Genomic DNA, 11,821 nt, shown 5'->3' on the forward strand with positions numbered 1-11,821 from the left:
AGGTGTATACACAGGAATTGTGTCACTCATATGTCAGTGCTTCAGTATACACCGAGCAACATGCGCTAGGACTGCCTCTGTTCATATACAAGAAGGGCTCCGGTAACACCTCTAGGAACCAGTCTGACTCATTAGCATAATTTTAACAGTTGATTTAAGAAGGAAAATGGCTATGGGTAACAAATATAATAAGATTCCAACAGTCACAGTGCCTAGATCTATGAATAAGTGCCCCTGGTTTATCATACTTAATTGTGATGGTAGATTTAATTTAACTCCACCATAGGTAAGTTAATAAAGTTAGCTTTAACGCTGTTGTTCAGAAAACTTTTGATGTACGCCCTTAGAGATATGATAATAAGAAACAGCACACACTACATTCTCTCGAAGTTCTTATTTGGATGTCGTGGCGCCCCATTACCACCGTTCCGTTTGTATAAAGAGGCTGGCAGGAACGTCACATCGGCAGTGCATGGGTTCACTACAGCCTGCAACTGCTGTAGCAGGAGTGGCTACTGACACTGCATCAAATCCGTACTGCTGCCAGATGACTCTGCAGATTGCTCACAAACCAGATGCATGAGCGATCCCTAATAAGAGTAATGCGCAGTAGCCCATTGTTAAGAAATTAGACTGAACTATTTATTGGACCTGACGAAGGGGGTAGTACATCCCCGAAACTCGTTGTACCTTGACAATATATATGTGAAATGTCTAATTGTATACATATGTATATGCTTGTTACTACCCACTTTCTATATGTCATTAAGTAGCCGAAGGTATTGTGGTATTTCTAGACCCTATGTTATTATTTGTACCTCTAAGGACTCTATTTCACTGGGGAACACCATTCCTCTCCATTGTCTTTCAAACATCACTTTATATTTGGAGCACGGTGTAACTATACACTTTGACCAAATCAATGAGGGTGTCTCCATACAGTCCAAAGCATATAAAGTATTATTATTGTGCTATATAAGGCTGGGTTCACGGCACATTTTTTGGATACACTACACATATATATTGGGGAAAGACCCGGTGTATACACTATGCCCGTTCAGCAATTGGATGCTGCCGATGTACACTCACGCATTGCGGGGAGAGGATCCCTGGACGGAGAGGGGGGGGGGGGGCGGCAATGTATCCCACTGCATAGGCATACAGTGGGATACGTCTGTGCAACACGTTTTAAGGCCACATCGCAATCCTTCTGTCGTATCCTTACAACGTATGGCTAAAATAGCTGTGCAATTGTATAAGCCACTTGTGTTTCAGTAGCTCTTTGCTCAACTCTTCACTTTTATGTTGGAAAAATGCTAAATATTTTGTTTGGATTTTGTTTCTATGTCTCCATTATCATGGTCTCCTGACTGCCGGGGGGGCATATTACTCCATTGTACAAGATGCCACAACACTGCCTACATTCTAAATGTGCACCTCTGAGGGGGAAGGGAGATAAATATTAACTTACTGAAATTCCTTTTTCCACAATGACCATTAGCATTGTCCTGGTAGGATTTGTGTCTGGAGAGTGCTCATTGTAAAGGGCTACTAATCTGGCAGGGAAAAAGCAAGCACTACACGAGGTTAAAGAGAATGTGTCACCAATTTTTTTTTCCTTACAATACATACATTTTAAATAATTTTAAATGTGCCTTAATGTACTTGATTATATTGAGAAATTATGTATCCATGGGGCTGCTATGTTAATAAGTATCTGTTTATTTGTCTGTGAACGCAGTGCATATAAGATGCGGGTGGGAGCCGACCCTTCTATGCTGGTGACTCCGTGAACTGCGCATTTTCTATGGCCACGCACAGTTCCCAGGGAACAGCAATGCTCCTTGTTGCTAGGGGGAAGCAGGCACCATACTGGAGTGGAAGCCACTGCCAAACGAGTCATGATGAATTCCAACAGCAGCTTCCAGAAACGTAGGGGGAGACTATTGGGGACCGGCACTGTGGGGGGGAATTATCACTGCTTCTATGCAATTTTTCTGGCGTAGAAGCAGTGAAATAATTCAAAATTCTTGCGCACTTCAAGAATAAGCAATTATTAAAGGGGTATTCACATTCTGTTTCATTAATCTGCTGTATATAAAACATTTATTCAATTATATGTTATTAAAATTTTTTTACCTGTGTGCAGATCATTTCTCATAAATGAAGTCATTTAGAAACAAGATTGATTCCTTGGATACGGCCACTTCTGCTGGAGGGATTACACAGCCTTCCTGTTGTAATGATCGCTGAATCCAGGAGGTCAGGCAGGACTCAATAGCACATGTCTGGCCACTGCTGCCAAAATGTGAGGTGGTCGTATCCGAGGAAGCCATCTCATTTCCAAGAGACAACATGGCTACATTTATGTGAAATTATCTTCACACAGGAACATTTTTGTTAATAACATCCAATTGAAGAAATGTTTACATAAGGCAAATGAATTAAAGTAAATGTAAATGCCCAGATGGGAATACTCCTACCCCCTTCTGCATGTCATGTGGGCCAGCGGATTGGGAGGCACAGAGCGTTTCTGCAATGTAGCTGTCAGCACCCGTCCAGCAAACGCGCAACCACAACCAGGCTTGGCGCTAGCTGTCAGACTAGGTAAGCGGTGGCGAACTCACCCTGCAACGTCCCTGCGGGCTAAGGCCCTGCTTAAAGCAGATAAACCACCCTGATAAGGGCGAACCCGCTATCAGGAACCTAACTGACAGTCCCTGAGTGACCCTACAAGATGACAGGGGACACTTACTTCGTCTGGCAGCTGCTGGATGGTGGAGCGGACAGGTAACCGGAATACAGGTATAGACCAGTGTTCACACTGGCGCACAGAAACCAACACAGGACTGAACAGGTAACCGGAATACAGGTATAGACCAGTGTTCACACTGGTACACAGAATACAAACACAGGACTGAGGCAGGGACAGATATATACAGGTCTTCAGGCAGATAATCACAGGTCAGATCCAGTTACAGGTAAAGGCGGGATATACACAGGTCAGGTCAAGATCAAGCAGGTAATATACAGGTCAGGTACAGATACAGGCAGACAAGCAGAAACAGGTCAAGAACAAACTGGTATAAACACAGGTCAGACTAAAAAATAACCAGCCCGGTAAGATGGGAATGGGCAGGTATATAAAGCCGATCCCGGACACGCCCCCAGTAGCACACTGGAGGAACTGTCCATCAGGCTAGTAACCCTTGCTCGGCAGGACAGAAATGCAAGGAGCAGGGTGTGGCTCAGTTAATCCAAACACAAGAATTAAGCCACAGTTCATACACAAATAAACGCCTCTTTTCCGCCAATTGCGGATAGAGCGACGTTCAGGCACGGACGTTACAGTAGCTTTGTACTTTTTAAAAATATGGTGTAGTTTTGCCAAGTGGCCTGCCGGATACATCAAGTATCATGTAACAGGGGGTGTGTGGCCTCTATCGTCTTTCATACAGCGTATGATAGATTCCCCTCCTGTGTCTCTTGGCTACTGAGGGCAAGCACTGTGACTCTTGGCTATGGGAGGTAGGCACTGTCACTCTTGGCTACTGGGGTCATGCACTGTGTCTCTTGGCTAATGGGGAAAGCACTGTGACTCTTGGCTACAGGGGAAAGCACTGTGACTCTTGGCTACTGGGGGAAGACACTGTGACTATTGCCTACTGGGAGCATGAGCTGTGACTCTTGGCTACTAGGGGCAGCCATTTTGACCTTTGGCTACCAGGGGCGAGCTCTGTCATTCTTGGTTACTGAGGACAAGCACTGTGACTGTTGGCTACTGGGGACAGACATTGGGGGTCATTTACTAAGGGCCCAATTCGCGTTTTCCCGACGTGTTACCCGAATATTTCCGATTTGCGCCGATTTCCCCTGAATTGCCCCGGGATTTTGGCGCACGCGATCGGATTGTGGCGCATCGGCGCCGGCATGCACACGACGGAAATCGGGGGGCGTGGCTGAACGAAAACCCAACGGATTCGGAAAAACCGCCACATTTTTTAAAAAAAAATGTGTTGCGAAAATTGCACTTACCTTCACTCAGCCCGGCTCGGTGTATTCCAGTGCGTTCCGATGCTCTTCAGCACAGCAGCGCCACCTGGTGGACGGCGGAGGAACGACCTTAATAAATCCCGGCCGGACCCGAATCCAGCGCAGAGAACGCGCCGCTGGATTGCGAATGGATCGGATTGTGTCTCTTGGCTAGTGGGGGCAGGTACTGTGATTCTTGGCTACTTGGGGGAAGCTGTGTGACCAAGAATATTGGACACCTTTCATAACATTGTTTTTATAGGGTATTGACTGCAGGATGATGAGGAAAGAAAATTTCCAAATGGATTGCACAGTCACAACCCATTCTAGAAGTAGAAAATCGTATAACAATAACAATTGAGTGATTAAATGGAATAATGCTAGGTTTCCATTATTTTATCTTTCCATTTCCCCTTTCCATAAAGCCTCTGCAGCTACTATGTGAAGTTTTGCTCTCAAACGGAAAGTACTTTTCCTTTTCTTTAAAAAATCTTTGTTAATGAGACATTTCAGACAACAAGTTTCTCTAACACAGTCATGAGTGTGAAAGTTCACTATTCAGAGGAACTCTCATTATAGTAATAACCAAACAAACAAGCTCAAAATGGTGATAAAATATGCTAACCTTACATATGCCTAGTAGAACAAACGGGGAGATTGCAATACCAATGAGCGTGCATTCCAATGCTTAATGTATTTATATGTGGAGAATAATGTTCTTATTGGCTATGGATCGTACACAGTATATAGTACATAGTATATATAGTGTATATAGTATATATATATACACATATAGGGGCAGATTTATCAAGCTGTCTGAAAGTCAGAATATGTCTAGTTGCCCATGGCAACCCATCACAGCTGGGTTTTCATTTTACCAGTGCTCATGAATATTTTAAAGGGGAGCTGTGATTGGTTGCCATGGGCAACTAGAAATGTTCTGACTCTCAGACGGCTTGATAAATCTGTGTCAAATATGTGTTTCCCGTTTACGGCCAAATACACTTTCTATGTTGGACCCATCAAATACTCACCTACAATTGCTGCAAGATCACCGTCATTTGCTATAATACAAATTCTTCAGCTTCATAACTATGAGCGCAGACATGCGCAGTAGTCATTCCATTCTACATTTGGCTAAGTACGGGGACGTGCACGGAGTGCGGCATCTCTGTGTCAGCTGACCTCACTATCAGTTGACGCTGGATGCCGGCTCTGACTATTGGGCAATGGAATCTCGAGCATGTACCAGTAGTGTGTATGGTATACACGCTGACATCGCCTAGCCACTATATACACATTATCCTGAGCTCCACCCACTGACATTATCTCAGGTATCCTACATTAGGGGCACTGTTACCACATTTATTAATAGCGACTACACGCGGTTTGCCTCACTATCGTGCAGAGAGCACCCGATTCATAAAGACCAGCGCATGGTCTTCATAAACCTTGCACACCTTGCAGGCGCCCAAAGCGTATACACTTTTAGGGTGCACAGTTTTTTATGGTACACTCAGTTCAACGGGCATGCGCCACAATTAGGTCAGACTTCCATCATAAATGTGGTGCACAGTGCGAATGCGCTCCGGAACGCCCATTTATGTGCACACTATTGTGTTGCGGCGTGCGACACACAATACTGGTAGAAACACTTCATACATACATGTGCAAGCAGTTTACACATAAATTTATGTGCAGTCTATGCCACAATACTGCCGCAGGTTGCTTATTAAATGTGGGCCAGTGGTGTTCATTTGCGGCATGACAAAAAGCAGCCTCTTCTCTTAGCTGTGTCAGGACTTAAAAGCGGATAAGTCTCATAGGAAGATGCTGATTGAACCACTACAATTTATTGCTGGTAAAAGGTAACATGATGCCTTCTATTATTACTCCCAGGGTAGGGATAAGGAAGATGCCCTCTAGTCATGTCCCTCTAGGATGCATAGGGCTCACCAAAAATCCTTTCTTGAGATTCACCACTGTATAATCCCACTGTAAAATCCATGAAATATTACCTGATAAACATCGGCCACTTCAAAAAGCAATGTAAATTTCTTTCAGTAGCACTCTGCTTCCTAGTCCTTGCCAATGTTATGATCCCAGGCATCTTGCCCGTAACCTAATGAAGGTCTCCTGCTTTTACCTTAGGCCACCCTAGCTACATACATGCCCATACAACAGCGGCCCATAAGTAGGAGCAAGAAGCTTCTAGATTCCATTTATAAGAGCAATGAAAGCGCATGGCATTCAACAGCCCAATTGCTTGGAAACAAATCGGTAGCCAGCACCCGGTGTCTTGTTGAAATGCAAGAAACCGGGTGCTGGTTATTGATCACATAGAAACGCATATGCAATTGGCAAGCCCCTGTGCGCCTTCATTGCGTTTCTAAACAGAATAAAAGTGGTTTTCTGAATTAAAGTGTTTTGTGACTCCTCCAAAAAAGAGACATGTCTAATTGTGGTGAGGGAAACTAGACCAACTGACTAGACCAACTCATTAATACATCTCCACCAATGGTTAGATATCTTTTCAGCCATCCTATACTTGGTATATTAGGCACACTATGCCTAAATTCAAATACATAGGGTGGTTGAGGTACTGTATGCTGTGCAGTGAGGGTACTCATATACCACTCTTGCAGGTGCTGAAGGCCCACCTAGATGAGGGCCTTAGCTCTAGATCTACCTGTTGAAATATTGACTAGTCCAGTGTAATAAATAATAATATTAATAATCTTTATTTATATAGCGATATCAAATTCCGTAGCGCTTTACAAATTATAGGGGACATATACAACTATATTACATTACAAAGAACAAACAGTCATATGGAACATTAGGAGTTAGGGCCCTGCTCACAAGAGCTTACAGACTATGAGGATGAGGGGGTGACACAAGAGGTTGTATAATGGTCCAGCCATTCTTTATAAGGGAGCAATATAAAATAATTTAATAAATAACGTAATAAATAAAAATTTTGCTGCGTGAACCAGCCATCAGCCGCCATCTTATTTACAGGGTCCTAGGTGAAAATACTGCAGAGAAGCCTTTGAGCTTGTTATATATCTGCTGTTTGCTGGATGACAGATTGGAGATAGGACATAGGATGGATGAGTAAAGGGAGAGTTGACATTTCATGCAGTTAGCGAGTGTGATAGGCTTTCCTAAAAAGATGGGTTTTAAGAGTATGTTTGAAGCTTTGGAGGGTGGGTATTAGTCTGAGAGTCTGGGGAAGGGCATTCCAGAGAATTGGAGCAACTCGGGAGAAGTCCTGGAGATGTGCATGAGAGGTTCGAATTAAGGTAGAGATTAATCTAATGTCACTGGCAGATCGAAGAGCACGGAAAGGGCGATAGACTGAGATGAGAGAAGAGAGATAGGGAGGTGCAGCATTATTCAGAGCTTTGTGGATTAGGGTTATTATTTTAAAGTGAATATGGAAGGAGACAGACAGCCAGTGCAGTGATTGGCACAAACTGGTGGCATCCGTGTAGGGTTTGGTCTAAAGGACGTGCCTGGCTGCTGCATTTAGAATAGACTGAAGAAGAGAGAGTTTAGCGAGTGGAAGAACGATTAGTATGGAGTTACAGTAGTCTAGTCGAGAGTGAATAAGTGCATGTCAGAAACGGTCGGATTCTGGAGATGTTTCTGAGATGCATCTGGCAAGAGCGAGCAAAAGATTGAATATATGGTGAAAAGGAGAGATCAGAGTCCAGCACAACCCCAAGACAGTGAGCCTGCTGCCTTGGTGCTATAGTGATCCCACAGACCAAGATGGAGAGGTCAGGGTTGGGTTGGTTAGTAGATGGTGGAAAGACAAGAAGTTCAGTCTTCGAAAGATTAAGTTTCAAGAAGAGAGAGGACATGATGTTAGAGACAGCAGAGAGACATTCACTAGTGTTCTGGATTAAGGCAGGAGTGATGTTACGTGCTGAGGTATATAGCTGGGTGTCATCAGCATAAAGATGATACTGGAAACCCTGCTTATGGTTTGTCCAATGGGGGCAGTATAGAGGGAGAAGAGAAGAGGACCTAGGACTGAGCCCTAAGGAACCCCGACACTGAGAGGAAGATGAGAAGAGAAAGATCCAGAAAAGGAGACACTGAAAGTGCGGTCAGAGAAATAGGAAGAAAACTAAGAGAGTGCAGTGTCCTTTAGGTCAATGGAGTGAAGCATCCTAAGGAGGAGCTGGTGATCCACAGTATCGAACGCTGCTGATAGATCCAGGAGAATGAGGAGAGAATAGTCACCTTTGGATTTTGCAGTGAGAAGATCATTGGAGACTTTAGAAAGGGCAGTTTCAGAGAATACATAGAGCGGAAACCAGATTGTAGGGGGTCAAGGAGGGAGTTAGCTGAGAGATAGCGGGTTAGGCGAGAATAGACCAGGTGTTCCAGGAGTTTGGAGATGAAAGGGAGGTTAGAAACTGGTCTGTAGATAGTAGCATTGGATGAGTCCAGAGAAGGTTTCTTTAGTAAAGGGGTGACAACGGCATGCTTGAAAGAAGAGGGGACAACACCAGAAGAGAGAGAGGTTGAAAATTTTAGTGAGGTGAGTGAAGTGACTGCTGGGGAGAGAGACTGTACAAGATGTGAGGGGATGGGGTCACTGATGTAGGTAGTGGGGCGAGCAGAGGAAAGGAGCCTGGACACTTCTTCCTCTGTGACTGGCTCAAAGGAAGAGAGTGAACAAGATAAGGTACTGGCAATCAATTTTATCCTTAAAGTAGGCGGGCCAGATGTTCAGCCCCAAGGTCTGTGACCGGTGGCTGCACCTTTGGTGTTAGTAAGGACTGAAGAGTATCGAAGAGCCTTTTGGGGTTATTGGAGAGAGAGGACATGAGAATAGTAAAATAGACCTGTTTAGCAAGGTGAAGGGCAGAGTTATAAGTTTTTAGCATAAATTTGAAGTGTAGAAAGTCTGCAGATGTGCACGATTTTCTCCACAGACGTTCGGCAATCCTGGAGCACTGTTGAAGGAAACGAGTTTGTTCAGTGTGCCAAGGTTGCCTGCGTGTGTGTTGAAAATTTCAGATAGTGAGTGGTGCCATCTCATCTAGCGTGCTTCTGACAGTGTGATTATAGTGGTTAGTAGCCAGGTTTGGACAGGTGAAAGAGGAGATGGGGGATAGTGAAGACTGTAAGTTTTCTGTGAGTTGTGAGTATCTATTGCACATGGGTTCCGGTATGGATGATGGGTGGAAGGATTCTGAGAAGGTGAAGGATTATTGAAAGTAAAAGAAAGGAGATTATGGTCTGAAAGTGGAAAGGAAGAATTGGTTAAATCAGATATTGAAGATGGTCGGGAGAAGACCAAATCGAGGATGTTTCCCTCACTATGAGTGGGGGAATCGCAAAGTTGTGAAAGACCTAGAGAAGTTGTTAGTGCTAAGAGCTGAGAGGCAGGAGGGGAAATGGGAGTGTTAACAGGGATGTTGAAGTCTCCCATGATGATGGTTGGAATGTCACAGGATAGAAAGTGAGAGAGCCAAGAGGCAAAATGGTCAAGGAACTGCTAGGGTGAGCCAGGAGAACGGTATACTACAGCCACTCGAAGAGAGAATGCATAATAAACTTCAATGGTGGCCGTGTGCATGAGGCCTAATATTTATAGAAAGTTGCAACGACTTGCATTAAATTGCTGTTTTGTCTTCTATCCTTGTACACAATAACATAGTATCTAGAATTCCTGTGGGGGTGTAACCACCGGGTAGCTATGAACAATGATAATTTACATGTACATTGGACACAGCTTGAGAATCGTTTTCCTAGAGGCAGAACCTTCAGTAACCCTGTAATCTGAAGAGGAAATGTAGACATTTGGAACAGATTACATTGTAGACATTCTAGGCAAAACAAAAATGTTTATCAGAAATGTTTCCTTAAAGCCAGGACTCAATGTGCTATAAGGCACTTGAGGGCCTGTGCCTAGGGTTTCCAGCTATGGAGGGTAAATACTTAGGAGCAGGGTTTTTACTTATTAATTAAATGTAATTTTTTAAAATTTCAAACTCAATAATCTTTATTGCTGCCACAGATCAGTGAAGGCAGAGGGGCACAGTTACTAAAAACAGTGCAAACTGCCTGTGTAGTGTGCAGAGAGCACCAGTTTCTTCATGAATCTGGTGCTCCATGCACTGCTCCGACAGAGTGCGCCAACTTTTTTGGTGCACCTTCAACATGGGGCGTGCGGCACATTTCTCTCAGACTCTGCATGATAAATGTGCCACACAGTCCGGGATGAAATTAGAAAGAATAGTGCAGCCGTGACAGAGAAGGGTCACATGTGGCACATATGTGCCGCGGACACTTCTTACTTGTATAAGCAGTTTGCACATAAAAGAATGTGTAGAGTCAGACAGAAAACTTGCGCAAGGACCTTAGTGAATGTGCCCCAGAATGTTAAAAAAATGTATAGGAGTGGAGGCATAGGGGAGTCATATAGGATTGTGATCGCAGTGTTTAATCTGTGAATAACTTACAATGTTTCAAAATGATGAAGGCCAGAATTACGGTAAAGGACGTGGATGTGTCCGTGTTTATGCTGTTGGTGGTGGAGCTGGTGCTACAGGGAGAGGACATGTTCTGTCAGTGCCTGCTACAACTTTTTCTGAGTGCCATGGTGTGCAGCTTGTAGGCCCCAATAGGCCACACAAAGTTGACGCATTAGTCAATTACATGGCAGACAGTACCTCAACTTCCATCCAATTATCTTCACCATATTAATCCTTTGTTGTAAGTGCAGAGCCCTCCACCTCACCTAACTTCAAAGCAGAAAAATCATGGAGCTATAGGGAATTTCCGTCAGCTCCATAGAGATTAATGGAGCAGAACGGTCATGCGCCGTCATCTGCTCCATTAGTCTGAGGGGTGTCGAGGGGGGAAATGTGAAAACCCCTTTAACAGCATTTTTTCAAATAATTTTTAAAATTATTATTTCTTTTTATTACATTCTCTATGTTATGTTATTATTTTTGGTACTTTCCCTAGCTCCCATTTTGTAACCCTTTACCCCTTACTACCTCCATTTTACAACCATTTTTTGGGTGTTAAGGTATGGGTCCCATTGATTTCAATGGGGTTCATGTTTGGGTTCAAGTTCAGGATCAATTCTGGGTCCCGAACCAAATTTTCACTGACAAAACCCGAACTTTGACCATCCTGCTCATTGCTATTGAAGAGCAAATGTAAGGAAGGACACATCTGTATCAATTTGCACCAAAAATACAGATGCAGTGTCTTGCCAGGGATTTTTGTGTTTTTTTTAAATGTGCCAAATTGATTGCTGACTAGATATAATAATTTAAAAGTACTGCAAGTATAATATCCATTAAAGAGTTAACATTTCCCTCCCTGTGTGTGACATCATAATGGATGACACTTGTAGACACGCCCTCAGTGGTCACAGATGTTGTGCTGATGTCATAATTACTGAAGGTTCCATAATAGCTTCCGCATTGCTGTGCCCGCTGCCATTTTGTGCCATTGGACCTTGAGCTTGACTACCTACAATATACCTACCTTGATGCGATTTGGAGGTTCTAGCAGGGACGCCCCATCAGCCCAGGACTCATCACTACAGCGCCGCCATCCTCTTCAAAGGGTTGTCTGCCTCAGACCTGGAGCTGCGAGGGAGGAAGGGGACATCCACCACCAGATCAGCCAAATTATTCTAAATTGGGTGAGAGATATTTATTGGCAGTGACCCTCTAAGCCCAGAGGAAGGGCGACCCTTCAGCCATGGCTTCCCTAGAGGTTTCCTCCACAGGGGGTTTTTCCTCTCCTG

Source organism: Engystomops pustulosus, chromosome 4 (assembly GCF_040894005.1).
Source record: "Engystomops pustulosus chromosome 4, aEngPut4.maternal, whole genome shotgun sequence".
Lineage (NCBI taxonomy): Eukaryota > Metazoa > Chordata > Amphibia > Anura > Leptodactylidae > Engystomops > Engystomops pustulosus.